The sequence below is a fragment of the Bos indicus x Bos taurus genome, chromosome 9 (genome assembly GCF_003369695.1).
Source record: "Bos indicus x Bos taurus breed Angus x Brahman F1 hybrid chromosome 9, Bos_hybrid_MaternalHap_v2.0, whole genome shotgun sequence".
Classification (NCBI taxonomy): domain Eukaryota; kingdom Metazoa; phylum Chordata; class Mammalia; order Artiodactyla; family Bovidae; genus Bos; species Bos indicus x Bos taurus.
In genome coordinates, this window is record NC_040084.1 from 62,219,419 (window position 1) to 62,236,802 (window position 17,384).

Consider the following 17,384-nt stretch of genomic DNA (forward strand, 5'->3'; position numbering starts at 1 on the left):
TTGCCCATTATCCTCAGGCTCTGGCCATGGTGTATACTTTCCATCAGATTGGACCATCCAGCTGAGTTTTGCGGCCTCGCAGACAAACTGAATCAGATGAAGGTCGCTGATCCCAAGAGCTGGATTCTACGGCCAGTGCACCCGACTGGCCCCAAGCGGCTTTGACTTTATGGCAAAGACGGAGGCGTCAGGTGTGTCCTTATCCCTAGGTTAGGGATGTCATCAGGTCGTGAGGGCAGACTGCCCCTGTCCTCAGAGAAGCAGAGAAAGTCCTTTCTGTTCTTTTTCCTTTCACATCCAGTTTAGAGAGTCTGCTCATGTTGTAACAGGAGAAGCCGAACAGGCTGTGATCTAGGGAGGGCCATCGCAGGCCTTGGATGAAGCCGACCTGCGCAGAGACACACGTGGCCAAGGCATGGCTGTCTCACTGCACTTTTAGCTCCGTGTCTCTCGTGGCAACCCCTCCCATCTCACATTGTAATTATCTGTAAACTTACCACTTACCTCCTTACCACTTATCTCCTCCATTACTGGGCACAGGCCCCGGAGGACACACCCCATGCCTGGCACAGTGCCCCTGCAGTCATTAGTCCCTCTAAATGTTTGCAGAATAGAAGGACCAGAATCAGCACACATTAATCTCAAAAATACAACAGTTACTATAGTAGATGCCTAGTGTATACTTAATGTACACTTCTCACGACCAGCATCTGGTCAGTGTTGACATCACCACGTTCAGACTGAGTCTCAAAACTCTTAGAGCCGCAGTTCCTACACTTTGGGGCACCAGGGACCAGTTTCATAGAAGACAATTTTTCCACATACGGGGTGGTGGGGGTGGTTTAGTATGATTCCCGTAAGGAGTAGACAACCTCGTTCATGCATGCGCTGTTCACAGTAGGGTTGGAGCACCTGTGAGAATCTAATGCCTCCACTGACCTGACAGGAGGTGGAGCTCAGGCAGTAATGAGAGCCAAGAAGAACAGATGCAAATACAGATGAAGGTCTGTTCACTCTCCCACCTGCTGCTTACCTCCTGCTGTGTGGCCCGGTTCCTGACATACCAAGGACCGGAACCAGGACTCCTGTCTTGGAGGACTTGCCCAAGGTCACTCAGCCAGCCAGAGTCCAATCTAGACTGGAGTCTAAAGCTGTTGTTCTGCCAGGTCCTTCCCTTCTGTCTCCATGAATGAGTGGGTGAATGGGGTTGATGTCTACAAGACACTTGAGTCCCCCAAGTGCTACTAACACTGCTTCCCAGGAACCCTCACCTGAGTTTCAGGGGGCATTTTTCATCTGTACTGCAAGCAGAACAAACCCAAAGACAATAGAGAAGTGGCCTTGGCACAATTCTGTGAGCTACTTTCTCTGCCCACATCACTACCAAGGCTAAAGTGAATGCCACTTCACTACTTGTGCTTGATTTGTCCTTAAGCGTGACCATGCCCACAAGTGTTAAGCCAACTCCTGAACTCACCCAGGTCTGTTCTCTGGGTTGTCTGCCCCATCACCTACCTGCCAATGCCTGCTCATCTGTCAAGACCCAGGTCCTGCAGGAAACCTCTCCTGGCTCCCTCAGCAGAGCCACTCACTGGCTCTTCAGCTACTAAGGACTCAGGGGTCACCAAACATACTAGAGGCTACAGTAATTGAGAGTCCCTCCCCACTCCGCCGAGGAACAGCAAGTCAAACCAGGAAGACAAGAACATAGACCATGAGAATACAGCATTCACATCCTGATGTGGTATAACGGAAGATCTACATCGATGTTGTATTATTGTCAGAAAAATATAATCTGACTATGGTTATGCTCAGTTGCTCAGTCATGTCTGACTCTTTGTGACCCCATGGATTGTGGACGGTCCTTTGTCGACAAGATTTTTCATGCCAGAATACTGGAGTGGGTTGCCATTTCCTCCTCCAGAGGATCTTCTTGACCCAGGGATGGAACTCAGGTCTCCTGAATCTCCTTCATTGGCAGGCTGATTCTTTACCACTTTCACCACCTGGGATGGTTAAGTCTCTAGATCTAACTGCCAATTGAAAGGAATGCAGGGAATAAAAAGACATAGTAAAAAACACTCCAAGAGTGGAATCAGCCAAAACTGATTGTGGAAACAAAACAGTTGAGCTGATTTCATCAACAAATACATGGGGATGGTGCAGGGTGGGAAAGGAAGTGATAGGAAATTAAACTTCAAGAATCTCTTTTTAAAAATGTGTTTGTAATTTGCACTATTGATACAGGGGTGTATTCTTGGATTGCAGGAATTGTGTGATTTTGTGTTTTTATTTTATAGAATCACCTAATGTGATATACCAATTTTTATATAGATGATATTTAGATAATTCTAATAACTGTATCTTTGACAACTATTAAAACGTTTTGCATTAAAAGAGAAACTTAAGAAACCTACCAATCAAATGCAACTATTGACCTAACTTTAAAAATGAAAATTATTTAAAAAAGACATTTTTGAGATAACTGGAGAAAAAATAAACACAAACCAGACATTAGATGACAGTAGAGAATTATTGTTAATTTTGTTAGGTGTGATCATAGTTTTGCAGTGACATTTTTCCAAAAGTCCTTATCTTTTATAGATGGATCCTGAGGTATTAGTGAATGAAATGATACAGCATCTAAGATTTGCCTTAAATTTCTCTCTCACAGAAAATAACTGTGGGGAGAGATGAAACCAGAAAGGAAAATGTTGATAATTGTTGAAGCAGGGAAGGACCATTGTTACACTCTCCTACTTGTATATATGTTTAACATTTTCATAATAAACGGTTAGATTTTTTTTGTTTTGGCCATGCCATGCAGCTTGTGGGATCTTAGTTCCCTGACCAGGGATCGAACTGGCATCCCTTGCGTTGGAAGTTCAGAGTCTTAACCACTGGACCATCCAGGAAGTCCAAATGTTAGATTTTTTAACATACAGATGGCATGTTAAGCACACTAGCATGCATACTAAGTACACTTATCATGGATAAAGGCTGAGGGCACCAGAGGACCAGAGAGGAAGGGGTTCTAAACTAGCCTGAAGTGGTTGGAGACAGCTAGACTCTCCACTAGTGAACTCTTCTGACACTTCTCCTTGTGCTTTCTCGTGTTCACAGAAGAGATGTCACCAATTTATCTTTGAGACCCCAGGACCCAATATAGTATAGCAGCCAGCAGCTGCTAAATAAAAGCTATTGAATGATTGGCTTATAATCCTCCAAAGACCCCTCTGGTGTTCCCATGAAAGCAGCAGTGGCACCAAACACTGTATGTTGTACTGGGCTTGAAGGATACACAGAGCAAAGAGTCTCTACTCCCAAAGGAAAACAAGCCACTCACAAAAGAAATGACCTGCAGAAAGGAGCTCAATGTGCTAAGTGCTAGATGAATGGTATGAGAAGCTGAACACGGCACCTCTGCAGGATTCATGTGAGGATTTGTGTATGGAATGGCTCACAGAGGTACAAAGGGGATCCAGGCACGCACAAATGAGGACCATCAGAAGTGCTGGTGGTGTGAAAATAAAGGACGGAATAGGAGCATATGGAGGGACCTATCCCACTCTGAGGAAGTGTGTAGACCAGAATAGTGGCACCCCCAAGACACTTCCCTGGGCCATCAGAGCTCACGTGGATACTTCCATCATCACGGCCAGGGGCCTGGAGAAGGGCATGCTGAAAGGATCACATTCACAGACAAAAGGGAGCCTGGTAAAGACTGGAGTTTTTGCCAATGCAAGGTGTGCGGAGAGGAGGGAGAGGATGAAAATGCATTACATGGTCCTTGGGCAAATACACTCTCCTTACTCTGGCTACCTGTGGGATCCCCAGATTCCCTTTCCTTCTCTGAATATCTCAAGAAAACCAAATGGAAAGATTGTTTAGGTTTTCTCTGCATGAACAAGACATGCCCAGCCAAGACTGAGAAGGGACCCCAAGCCTTTCCTCATGGCTGTGAGAAGCCACTTCAGGCTGATCACCAGTGTCTTTCTGCTCTATCTTTATAGAGACTTCGAGGGAGTAACTTTCCCAGACTGAGCTTCTTAATGCTTGGATACAACCTGGAAATGGGCAGGGAAACCTCAGGAATGACTTATCAACCCAGCAGGATGTAGGCCCAAAAGTAAAATTAAGTTGATTTATATCAATAGAAGGGCTTCCCTGGTGGCTCAGCTGGTAAAGAATCTGCCTGCAATGCGGGAGACCTAGGTTCAATCCCTGGGTTGGGAAGATCCCCTGGAGAAGGGAAAGGCTGCCCACTCCAATATTCTGGCCTGGAGAATTTCATGGTCTGTATAGTCCATGGGGTTGCAGAGTTAGACACGACTGAGTGACTTTCACATATCAATATAAAATTTTATAAGGTCCTGTTTCCTGCACATCTGAGTCTGTGGATTCAGATTTATGTTTATGTTCCCCACCTAAGGAACAGACCCTTTTCAAGTCAGCTTAAATAGAAAAAGGGGTTAATGGAAGAATACATGGAAATCTAGAACTCTCCTTTGGGCAGGGCCAGGCTTCAAGAGAGATTAAAACCAGGTCCAGAAGCCATCAGGAACAAAAGCATCATCTCCATGTCTCTATCTCCCTGCCTCTCTTTCACTGTCCTTTCATCTCTTCTCTCTCTCTTTTTTTAATATTATTGGAGTATAATTGATTCACAATATTGTGTTATTTTCAGGTACACAGCAAAGTGATTCAGTAATACATATACATATATCCATTCTTTTTCAGATTCTTTTCTCATATAGGTTATCACAGAATATTGAGTAGAGTTCCTTGTGCTATACAGTAGGTCCTTATTTGGTTATCTGTTTTATACTGGGTTGGCCAAAAAGTTCATTCCATAACATTTAATGGAAAAACCCAAATCAACTTTTTGGCCAATTCAATATACAATAGTGTATATATGTTAATCCCAACTCTTCTCTCTTGTTCTCTAAATACTAATTTCCCCTATTCACTTGCACACACATAGGCCAAACATGGCTGCCAAGTCTGATTTGTTGTTGTTGTTGTTTCCAAAAGCAAACAAACAAAAACTATTTTAGTGACTACAACAATATTGTTTGACATTTTGCAAATCCCTTTAGTGATTTTGCTTAATAGAAGAGAGCTGAATTCCTATCTCTGCTTGCAGTCTGTTGTGTTACGTTGTTTGGTTGAAGCATACAGAGACAATTCAGTCTCACAGAGACATGTGGCTAAAAAAGAGTGGCATATCTTAACAGGCTTTTCCAACCTTTGATAACTATACCAAAACTTAGTGAATAGTAGCTTCCTAAAGTTTAGATGTAGTGTGGTATCTGAAATTATATCAACGAACCTTTCTTATTGTTACATTTCAATCCACTATTCTATCCACTTTGAATGAATACCTTACCCATGTCATTGTTATTTGGAAAATATGGATTTATTGAGGTTGGCATATCTTTCAAATGTTGACACATTTCATATAAATATATATATTTTAAACCACATTTGTTAATGTCATCACCAATCCCTCCAGAATACTTTTAAGTTTTGAAAAGCTGTCAAGTTCATGGTGGTAGTTACAAGTTTCTTGAGATTTTAGTTTTCATTTGGAAGCTCAAGTTTTATCATTGGCAAAAAATGCTGTTGGTTATTTTCCTTGAAGTGACAGGAAAACTTCATTCATTTTTCAAGAAAATGTCTGCCAAATATGCAGGGCTGAGAAACCACAGTTTGTTCTCTCAAGTATGAAGAGTGTTCCTTAAAAAAAATTTTTTTTAATGTGTTTGGTTCACAGCTCAAACAATTACATGTGTGGTTTTCCTCTAGATGGCTGCCTACTTCAGGATGCAGTAAAAGTGCTATATGCAAACTTTCCATCTCATCACACAGAATATTAAAAAGAAGTGTACTTCAGAGTCAAGAGTTAATGAAATTAGTAATTTTTTTTTTTTTTTACCATTTCATCAAGAACACTCTTAAGTGAAACTGGTTTTTGCTTTTCTTTTTTTCTTCTTTTAAATGAGTGCATAATGTTAAAATATATAATAACTACATTTGAGTGCCACTGACCTGGTTCATGCTAAGATGCTAACTTTTTTGCTTTTATACCATCAGAGAAAAAAAGAAAGCATAGTTTTAAAAAGCAAATAACCTCTTAACATCATTATGAAAATCATTTTTACTTTATAGACCCCATGAAAGGGCCTCAGGGACCCCCAGGGATCCACAGACCACATTTTGAGAGCTAACATCTAAACCATTCAAATTCAAACAATTAATAAACTCCTTGGGTCCCCATTTCCTATTCCAGGGAGAGGAAATTTGAGTTAGGTGCCTGCTCCTAGCCCTCAGTGTGGCCAGCCATGTGCTCATGTGGTCCACTGTCTACTTAGCAATGATCATGGGACTAGAGAGTCTGAAAAGAGATACACAAGGCTGGCAGAGCTGAGATTCAGGAAAGGGTGAGGTTAAGAGCCCCATGAACTTGAAAAAAAGAGGTGGAATGGTGAGGGAATTCAGCAGGACTGTATCTTGGAACTTGACCAGATAGCTTTTAACAACTGAAGTATACATGAAGTTTTACAGATTCCAAAGTGGTTTCACACACATTACCTCACTTAATCCTTCCAACAGCTTTGTGAGATGAACATGAGTCCAGCCTCTTACAAGTGAGGAAACAGTAGCTGAGAGAGGTCAAGGAACTTGCATGGTCTTCTAATAAAGAAGCGACAGAACTTAAGGTCTTCAGACTTGAAGTGAAGGGCTCATTCACCCAGGGCCAGCTGCCTGCCATGTAGTCATTCCTTAGGCGACCAGCATAGTTGACCAGCAAGATGTGCTCAAGAGTGTGGCTAAGGTCTTAGAGGGGGATCCTGCACCTGGGGAGAGGGTGGGTGAAAGAAAGAAAATTTCCAGCTCCCTGCCTAGAGCCAGAGAGTCAGGCATCCTTAACTTTCTTGAACTCTGGACAATCGAGCACTGCAAGGACACTGTGGACTGAATCTCCCATCCATATGGGCTGCCTCCCCCATATAAATATGGGTTAACTCCCCCATCCATATGGGCTGCCTCCCCCATATGGGCTAACTCCTCCATATATATATAGGCTACCTCCCCCATCCATATGTGCTGACTCCCCATATGGAGTGCTCTTGGCCACTCCTTTAATTCTTACGGGAATGAGCCTGCCTTCTACATAGTGCTCACTGACAGCAAAGTACTTCCTCCTGTGGGAAAAGAACACTGCTTTCGAAAAACCAAATGTGAAAGGATGAGAACTATCTGATGTGAATTCTTGTGTTCAGACCAGGAATTAAAATATACACTTTGCTACATTATAAACACTTTTTTTTTTCCCTACAGTCAACCAGCTGGTGGACATTCTCCATGAGAAAGAGCCATCAGATCTAAACAGACAGCCATCCGCTTAGGGAATCTGGCTTTGATCTTTTCTCTGACACAATCCAGTTTCCTCTAACCCCTCTCACCCAGTATCAGTTTTTAGGATATTATTCCAAAGGGGCCGAGCCCAGAGGAAATGAAGATTAAAGTTATAAAGAAAACCAACAGCACGCTTTTTAAATACACAAGCTAAGCTTGGCTTTTCATGAGAAGATCCAGGCTGAGGTTTAAAGCAAAGCCAGTGAAACATCACCACAGAGGACAACAGGCTGTTATCAACACCCTCAGGGCAAGGTGTCCAGTATGCTGGTCACTCATGTTCAACCCCTGTTCCGGGAAGATCCACTAGAGAAGGAAATGGTACCCATTCCAATATACTTGCCTGGAGAACCCCAGCTCTCATTAAATTTCTGTTGACAATACCTGCCTGAAGGAGTCAACCCGACAGCACTGCTGACCCCATTGTGTCTGACTCCTTTTTACTTTTAGTTGAACTGTATCAGTTTTGTTCTCTTTTATTTTTTCATTCCCTCTCACATTCTAATGATTAAAAAAATGATAATTTTGAAAGGTGACTCATTCCAACTTAGTCTGAGCAAGTTGCGATGATGAAAATTTAGAAAGAGAAGGAAAGAATCTAAAAACCCAAAGTCTTCTGCTTTATTAAGAAGATTTTTAAAAATCTGCTCATCTAGTTCCCTTCCTTGTTAAACAGAGGATGTCCTCTCCATGACAAATTGATGTCCCTTTTAGGGGAGAAAGAATAAATAATATAATAATGACAGTTTAATTCCCATTTGACATTCACTAGCCATGAGTCTGTTGCATTTGAGGTTTTCCACAACATATTAGCAAGATGGCACCAAAGCTGGGACGAATTACCATGCAAATTACCATCACAAATTAAATGTTATTACTTTGTGAAAATAAATCTAAGTAAGTTCTGACCCAGAGAGTTAAAGTGCCAGGCATAGGGAGGATGGAAGAGAGGGGAGGTAGAGAGTGGTTGTGAGTATGACCACACCATTACACTTCAATATTTTAGAAAAGCTACAGAGTATTTGGGATGTCTAGAGGAATTTTGTGTCTTGCCTTTAGGCTTTTAACAAATCTTTACTTCAGCAGAACACAGCCTTGAAGTTCAGAATAAGGGTTAACAAAAGTATGGGTCTTCTTGGGGCAACTTTAGCTGAAATATGAAGAAATGCACAGAAAAAGGTTTGGGGGATGGGGAGTGCAATATTTGTTGTGGTTCTGTAGAGCAAGGGACCCCAACCTCCAGGATCTAATGTGTGATAATCTGAGATGGAGATGTAATAATAACAGAAATACAATAAATACAATGCCTTTGAATTATTCCAAAACCTTATCCCACCCCCCCCACCTCACCCACCCCCCATCTGACCCCCCCAACTGCACCCCCTGCCAACCATGGGAAAAATCATCTTTCACAAAACTGTCCCCTGGTGCTGAAAGTGTTGGGACCACTGCTGTGGAGGATCTGATATTGCATTTCCTGGCTTCCCCATTGCCACAAAAATGACCTTCACCACAGCTCCCAGGAGTGATTCACTGTTCCCCACTAGACTTCTCTCCACTAATCAGAAGCTTGTTAAACAAGTCGTACAGAAGCCTGCAGGTAGCCCATCAAACCAGCGGTGAGGTGTGATGCCTCCCACCTCCACCTCCCCTCCCATTGATTCACTCCCTGAGTGATCCTGGGGGCCTGGCTCAGCTATTGAAGTACTTCATTGAACAAAGCTGTATAAAAGGAAAAAAGAATCCAGGCAGGAGTACCAATCTTTAAAAACCAATTTTCACAGCCTTGTTTCTACCCATCTTTCATCCATCTTATATCTCTCCTCCCTCTTTATTCTTTCCAAGCGCCTGCTGGATTTGCTCAAGGTGTGTGAAGTGCTGTGAGGTTTCTGTACCTTTTCTATCTTTGGCAGCCTCCAGTTAAGCATTTCCCAATGCCCTGATTCTTCTCCGCCTGCCCATGCCTGTGTTATCCTCCCAGCTGCCTGGGAACAACCTTATTTTGCAAGTCACCACATGTGAACAAGCTGGAGTTTTGCTAGGATGTTTTGAAATGATGAAACTGATCTGTCCCCCAAGGAGACTGACTCAGCAAAGATCATTACAAAGACTCCACATCTTATGATCGTGGGAAAGAGAAATTAGAGTTGGGATTAGTTTGGAAGATTCCAATTTTCAGTATTGCACAAGTGGTGCTAAGATATTTTGAAGAAGTCATGAGAAAATAGGATATCTTCCTTAAATTTAAATGTGCATACTGGATAAATATACTTATTAAGTCTGAACAGACATGAAAACTTAGCACTTAATCATTCACCTTCAAAGTAGACTACAAACTTGATATAATTAATCTGAACGCACACCTCAATAGAGAAATCAGTATTACCAATCCCCATACATTTTCAAATGGAAAAATTTAGCCACAGTAAGTTTTTGAAAATTGTCCAAAGAAAATCAGCATGAATTAGCAGGTGTGGCTTAAAGAGAAACAGCAGCAGACAAAGGATGATGGAGAAAAAAAATACACAGAGATACATGCAGAAAAAAGTCATTCTGAAATCTAATAACTATTTCCTCTGGAAAGGAATATAAGACCAGCTTTTAAACAACTATAAGACCAAGTTTTCTTCATAGAATATTCTACTTTGAAATTATTGCAGATAATGTATTTATACAAATGAACCAAATTGGGCCAGTGTTTTCAAAAAGACAAAGTTTCCTTCTTGAAAATCATATCAGTCTTTGAAGTAAAAATATGTATTTATTATTGCAAGAGGAATAAGCTACAGTAATTAATGATGGTTATGAAAGATGCTAATTTTATATGAAAATTAATAAGAACTTTTCAATAGTTAAATATGGAGGGAAATAGATGGACGGTTAATACAACTATTAAGAGTGCATTTGGGGATAGTTGCAGGAAGAATAGATTTTTATTGAGTCAATAAATGTAAATCCTTATGAAAATAATAATGCAAGTCAAAATAGTAGAGATTAGATTATATCATAATTTTAATACTTTGCCATTATTTGTATACTAGTACAAAACAAAAAGGGTTTCCCTGGTGGCTCAGCAAAAAGAATCTGCCTGCCAATGCAGGAGATGTGGGTTTGAACCCTGGATTGGGAAGGTTCCCTGGAGAAGGAAATGGCAACCCACTCCAGTTTTCTTGCTGGGGAAATCCCATGGCCAGAGGAGCCTGGTGGACTATAGTCCATGTGGTCACAAAAGAGTCCTATAGGATTTAGCGACTAAACAACAGCAAGACATTAAATACAATAATCTTTGAGAACTCAAAAAAATTTTCTTGCTTGAGAATAACCTGTAATACTAGCCCATATTGCCTGAAATTTTCTTTCCTTCTTCAACCAAAACACTTTCTTTTTCTCCTTGTTCTCCTTACAGTACTGTACTTGAATAGTTATTAGAGATATTATAAGCCCGTGCTAAGAAGGGAACTAAGAATCAGATGAAAATGAGTTCTGGTTCTGGGACTTCTCTGGCAGTTCAGTGGCTAAGGCTTTGCCTTCCAATGCAGGGGATTCTAGTTCAATTCCTGGCTGGGGAGCTAAGATCCCACTTGCCTTGTGGCCAAAAAAAAAACCAGCAAAACCCATAAAACAGAAGTAATATTGTAAAAAATTCAATAAAGGCTTTTAAGAAATGGTCTGCATCAAAAAAAAAAAAAGGTCTTAAAAAAAAACCAAAAAACTGGTTCCATTGCCATGTTGAAGATGGGAAAATTCCTAATTTTCTAAAATTGCTTCTTTATCTGTAAAATGGGATTATAAAAGTACCTACCTCTTAGGATTACAGAAACATAAACTCATAAAGTGTTTAATATGCTGTATGTTCTCAATAAACATATGGCATGTATGTTCTCAATAAATGGTAATAATTAACGTAATTCTCTTTGAAAGCAAGAAATCCCATCTTAAAAAAAAAAAAAAAATCAGTGTCAGCAGCCAAAACATAAACTAAGGGATTTGAAGGGTCAGTCTCTAACAGCTTATTTCCCTCTCCCACGTATGGAGCTAACTGAGATGTAGACACAGAGGTCAGATGGAGAGGTCAACAATGGGAGATCAGATCAACAACGGATGGAGATCGGAACATCCACTGAATGACTGACACAAGTGGGGAAGAGTCAGACATGGCCTTGATGTGTAGTTGCAGGAAGTTTGTATGTCTTTACCTCCAACGCAGCACAGCTAGAACACCAGAGGCCTTCCCTCAAGGATAAAGCTTAAGACAAGACAGACAGCAGAATAGGCAGGAAATTCTTTAAAAGAGAAAGGAAGGAGCTGTACAGAATACACTCAGCTTTTCCTCTCTGGAATGGGAAAAGCCAGGGGTGTAATTCTAGCTGAATTTACTCCACAAGGAAAAATCAACAATTGGGAAAATGTTCTCACTGCACCGTATTCCCAACAGGAAGATTTCTTTGTTTTTTTAAATTTATTTATTTGGCTGTGCTGAGTCTTAGTTGCAGCCTGTGGGATCTAGTTCCCTGACCAGGGATCAAACTCGGGGCCCCCACCTTGGGGAGCTCGGAATCTTGCCACTGGACACCAGAAAAGTGTGTGCCAGAAAATCTTTTCTTATTGAGGTTGCTCTCCAAAAACCCTTCAATTGCCCTCTTCCTTCAAGCAAGCCTTCCTCCATACAGTTCTCCCTTGGTTGCCTCTTCTCCTCCATAGTATAGTTCTCTGAGTTTGCTCCCCAGTTTTAGAACTGCACTCCCAAACTCTGCCCCCTGCATTCTGTACCAACCCAGTAATCACACACAAAGATGTTCAAGTTCAAAGCCTTTCATTTTCATAGTTCTTGTATACAATCCTTCTCCCTCACAGCAAAACTCAATTTAGAACATAATGACAGTCAAAGTATATCAAAAAGAAACTGAGAAAAAATATTGTATTCAGTCTTTATTGAGCACCCAGTATATACATATGGGAATACGGTGGCAAATTAGACAAGATCCCAGCTACCTCCCATGGAGCTTCCACTTGGTGTGGAAGAAACAGGGCACACTGCTAAGAGAGGTCCATCTCTGCATACATGGAGGAAAACACTCAAGATCTGAGATCTCACCTGGGCTCTGTCACTAAACGGCTATGTGACAAAGTTTTCCATCAAATGAAAGGGAGTGGGGATTCCCTGGCAGTCCAGTGGTTAGGACTCTGTGCTTCCCCTGCAAGGAGCACAGGTTCAGTCCTTGGTCTGAAAATCTCAAATGCCACACAGCGCAGCTGAAAATAAAATGAGGCGATAGTATTAGAAACACAAGATATTGGCTGAAGTTCTCAAAGATTTCCTTCTCCCTTGGGTCTTCCCAAGGTGATCCTCTCCTGAATGGCAGTGAAATCAAATGCAGACCTATCTCATTTGGCGGCTGTCCTAGGCAGGCACTGATGAGAAACTTAAAAGAATCTACAAGTCAAATATTGCTTACTTTTATTCTTTTTATTGAAGTGTATTTTATTTACAATATTATATTCATTTCAGGTGTACAGCATAGCAATTCAGTATTATGTAGATTATATTACATTATAGATTTTTACAAGATAATGGCTATAATTCCCTGTGCTATACAGTATATCCTTATTGCTTATCTATTTTCTAACTATTTTTAAAAGTAGTTTTTATCTTTTAATCTGGGCGTTTTGCCCAGTGATGATGGATAAATGCCTTTTGTAGTCTATTTCTTGCCAAGCAGTTGCAAGCTCAGATGCTTTGGGGATCAAACCAACGTGTAAAGTAACAAATGTGTAAAGCAGTCATATGAATTGAAACGCAAAACACAGAACACAGTCGAGATTCAGACTCAAACTGAAAATTGTGACTCTTAATCAATGTTTAGAGGGAGTGAAAAGTACCTCTTAAACTTAAAAGTAAGGTCGCCCTCTGAAAGTGACCCCAGCAAGAGTCAATACATAATGGATGAGATTAGCTATCAGTAGAAAACTGGTCTGTACTAAGACTATGGCTGAGAAGTCACTACTTCTAGTGTTAGTCAAATTATCTAGAGTGAATCTCCTGCCTATAGTGCTGAAGGAAATTTTAAAAAATAGGAAATATAAAAGATGGCTTGTCTTTCCCACAGCCATTCCTTTCCTTTCTTTACCATTGTCAGAACCTACCTACCATTATAGGCTGTGAAAATGCCTTTCACAGCCTCTCTTGTTGCTAAAAAAGGGGATAGTGTTCCAGCCAAGAAGCCATGAGGTGAAAACTGCTGAAGGTCATCAGGGAAGCGTTTTCTTTGTTATAATCATCACCTTCTCCATCATCATCAACAATAACACCAGAAGAAAGCCTATCACTTCCCTGGACCAAGAGACTAAAGAAAAAGCTGTAAAATCTTCAAAGTGAGTGCACAAAAGTATAATTTGAACTTCAAAACAGTTGCTATTACAAATCTATGTTTACTCTTGGAGGATGCTTTACAGATCAAAGGCCTGTATCTATCTCTCCAGACACTTTCCAATCAAACTTTGTATTACATAGAAACCATGTTTGGAAAAACTGGAAATTCTGAGAGAAAACTGTCACATTCAGAAAAGAGTTGACAGTGAATAGTTTGCTCTGGGACATCAAAGTTTGCCCAGAAAGACCTAGAACAATTTTTATGAAGATGCTCCAGCATGATTAGATATCCTGCTTAACAGCAAATAAGATAGATTTGGCAACTGCAGTTGGGGATCTCTGTCAAGGAAAGTATTAGGATACAGTAAATAGAATAACTAAATATAGTAAAATTGTAGCCCCTTCTTCAGCTTTCTCCAGATAAAAAGGAAAGTCAAGGGACTTCCCTGGTGGTCCAGTGATTAAGACTCTATGCTTCCAATGCAAGGGGACATGGGTTTGAGTCCTGGTCTGGAGTAACTTTTAAGAATATCTCCTGTCACTGAAAGGCAGACCTGCTAGGGAGACAAGTCCAGGGCCTCATGCCTAGTGGTAGGAGGGCAGAGGTAAGACTTCTTGGTTTTTTTTATCTTTGAGGGATGTCCTGGAATGCCCTAGATCACTAGATCTCTAAAAACTTCACCAATATGAAAGTCCCTGAGTCTTCTGGGGACTTCTCTCTCTTTCTCTGACACGTGTGATTCTGCTAAGGTATCTTCTACTTCCTGCTCACGAGATCCATTCAGCAAGTGCCACATGGCAATCTGATGACTGTTTGCCTGATTGAAGTCCATGTGATAGAAAGCAGGAGCATCTACTTAGTCCTGGGGCAAGAGCACGATTGTTTACTGCTGCCCTTATATGACGGTGAACTACTTTTGATCTCCCCTTTTAGTGGAGATGGAGAAGTAAGAGTTCACAAGATCCACATCCCTTCATGGTCTAATTCCCTTAAGATTTACCCCTTCACACATCCACCTAATGTTCAGATGTATTCATCAACTCCAGCAATTCCTCCAATGCATAAGCTATTTTTTCCTGAAGCAAAAACTGCACTTTCTGTTTGGGCTGTTCTGATATTGACCCTCATTTCTGCCTGCAGCGGTAGATTTTGGTGAGGACAGAGTCACCTGCCTTAGGTAAACTAATTACATAATCTCCAAGTAAGCAAAGTCTCCTCTCTTTAGCAAAGAGAATAAGGATTTTTTCACCAACCTGGAAGTTTAAGACAGTTTGAAAGATTCCATATTCTCAGGCTTGCTCTCCCTAATATCCCTGTCCTAGATCCCAGAGTTACACTTGTTTCTCATCAGGATCCTGACATTGACATAGGAGACTTGTCAAACCACACGTTCAGTCTCCTTTGTAATTCTGCCCTCCTCACAATTAAACCTTGGTTCTAATTTTCAGCAGAATATGCCCACAACCACAAGAGACAAAAGTCTCCTTAAATTGTGCCGTGGAGGCCTTCTGCCTTGAGTCAAAAGCTGGCTGACCCAGACCCGAGTTATTCTTTTCTCAAGGCTGCCATAGCAATCAATCAAAGCTCCACAGTCTTTATAAGCGCATTGCCCTTGTGACGTTCAAGTGCATAACTACTAATAACTTAATGCTTTCCCTACCACTGGGACCTCATCCTAACTCACCATGAATGAGTCTTAGTAACTGTGATGCTATTACACACCAGGATTAATCACCATCCAACCACTACCAGCAACAGAGTTCTTATCGCCATCTGACTGGCAAATGACCCCCTCTAAAATCCCATGAGGGCTTGCTTTCTGGCGTCATTTCTGACACCAACTATCTCACCCCAGGTTGCCCTGAGAGTTGAACCCCAAACAAGGTCAGTGTATAGGGAGTTATTTGGGAAATGATCCTAGTGAGCTGGACTGAGGTACAAGAGGAGTGAGAGGAGCAAGACTCCTGAAAGCCGTCTCAGAACTGGTGCCAAGTGCAAAAGTAGGAAGCATTGTCATTGGCTCCCATTCCCCATGGGTCAAGGATGACCCCATGGATACCAACTCCCCTGGACTTCCTGTTTTCCCATTCATGAATGTCCAGAGATTCTGTGGGTATCAGAGAAGCTCTAGGGCAGGAATCAGAGGTTGAAACAAGGTGGTATCAGAATAAAACTGCATGCAGTTAGCCTAAACCTACAGGGAACTAGTTACCACAGCAGTGGCCAGAGTAAGTGGCGGAACCAGAAAGATGTACAGTTCACACAAGAAGTGTTCAAAAACTGTTATATTACAGAAACAAAAACACATCGACTCAAACCAAAAATACATATGTGCAGAAGAATGCTGAATCCTGGAATTGAGCATCTTTCTGCCTCAAAGAAGCAGTTCTGACACCTGATTAAATACAGCTAATTGAACACTTGTATTTTACTCCTCCTGCCAAAATCTCACCAAATGAAAGTAAAAGAATAGAAAAGTTCCCAAATAATAAAGCCTTGAATATTCCTTGTAAACCTGGACTCCCTAACAAAAACAATTTTGTCCTTAATTTTTACTATGTGGATGTCTAAAGATAAGTCATGATCTTATATCTAAAGAAATAAGATATAAGAACAAAGAAAGAGAGCAAAGAAAATGAGCGAGAAAACGAGCTCAGAGACAAAGAAATCAACAGGAATGTTGGAAGTTATAATACAAGTGGGTAAGTAGTCACTGATTTGTTGTTGTTCAGTCTCTAAGTCATGTCTGACTCTTTGAGATCCCATGGACTGTAACCTGCCAGGCTCCACTGTCCATGGGATTTCCCAAGCAAGAATACTGTTGCCTTTCCCTTCTCCAGGGGATCTTCCTGATCCAGGGATCAAACCCGCATCTCCTGCATTGTAGGTGGGTTCTTTACCACTAAACAATCTGGGAAGCCCAGTCATTGGTTTAGCAGAGCGGAAAAAAAACTGAAATCTAAGCTTTCAAGAGGGCAGTAGGGAGTCCATGATAAACTTCCACGATAGCCTTAGAAATTGAAGATACCAAGAAACATCAACAGCAAGCAAAGAGATGGAGCAGAGAACACAATCATCATGTAAATCGGTGTAAGAAAGATTTAGAATGCCTAATACTGTCTCTGCCATCATTTCCCTCCTCCCTGTGCAATCAAAAATCACTCATTCCCTATCCAGACAAAAGACTGTTGCTTACTTTCAGGAGAGGTTGAACCAGACAGATTCCAAGGGTAGAAACTGATTGAGCACCCAATGTATTTAAACATTGAGGAGAAATTTTCATTACTGTCAGCAACTTTTTGGATGAATTACTGATAGGTCCTGTCAAGAAAGGACCTAGAGACAGAAGCATTTAGTAAAGGTAAGTAAACTTCACCTGCAAAGACAGCAGGCAAGGCAGACTCATAAGGACTAGCTCACAAAATTTAAAACACAAGTTTTTAAAGGGAAAAAAAATCACAAAATTATCAAGCTACCAAGTTTATAACAATCTGTTCATGATGGAAAAAATTATTTTCTCACATCATTATCTCCTTTGTAAAGGTCATGACTCATCTTTAGGCATCCACATAGTAAACATCAAAGACAAAA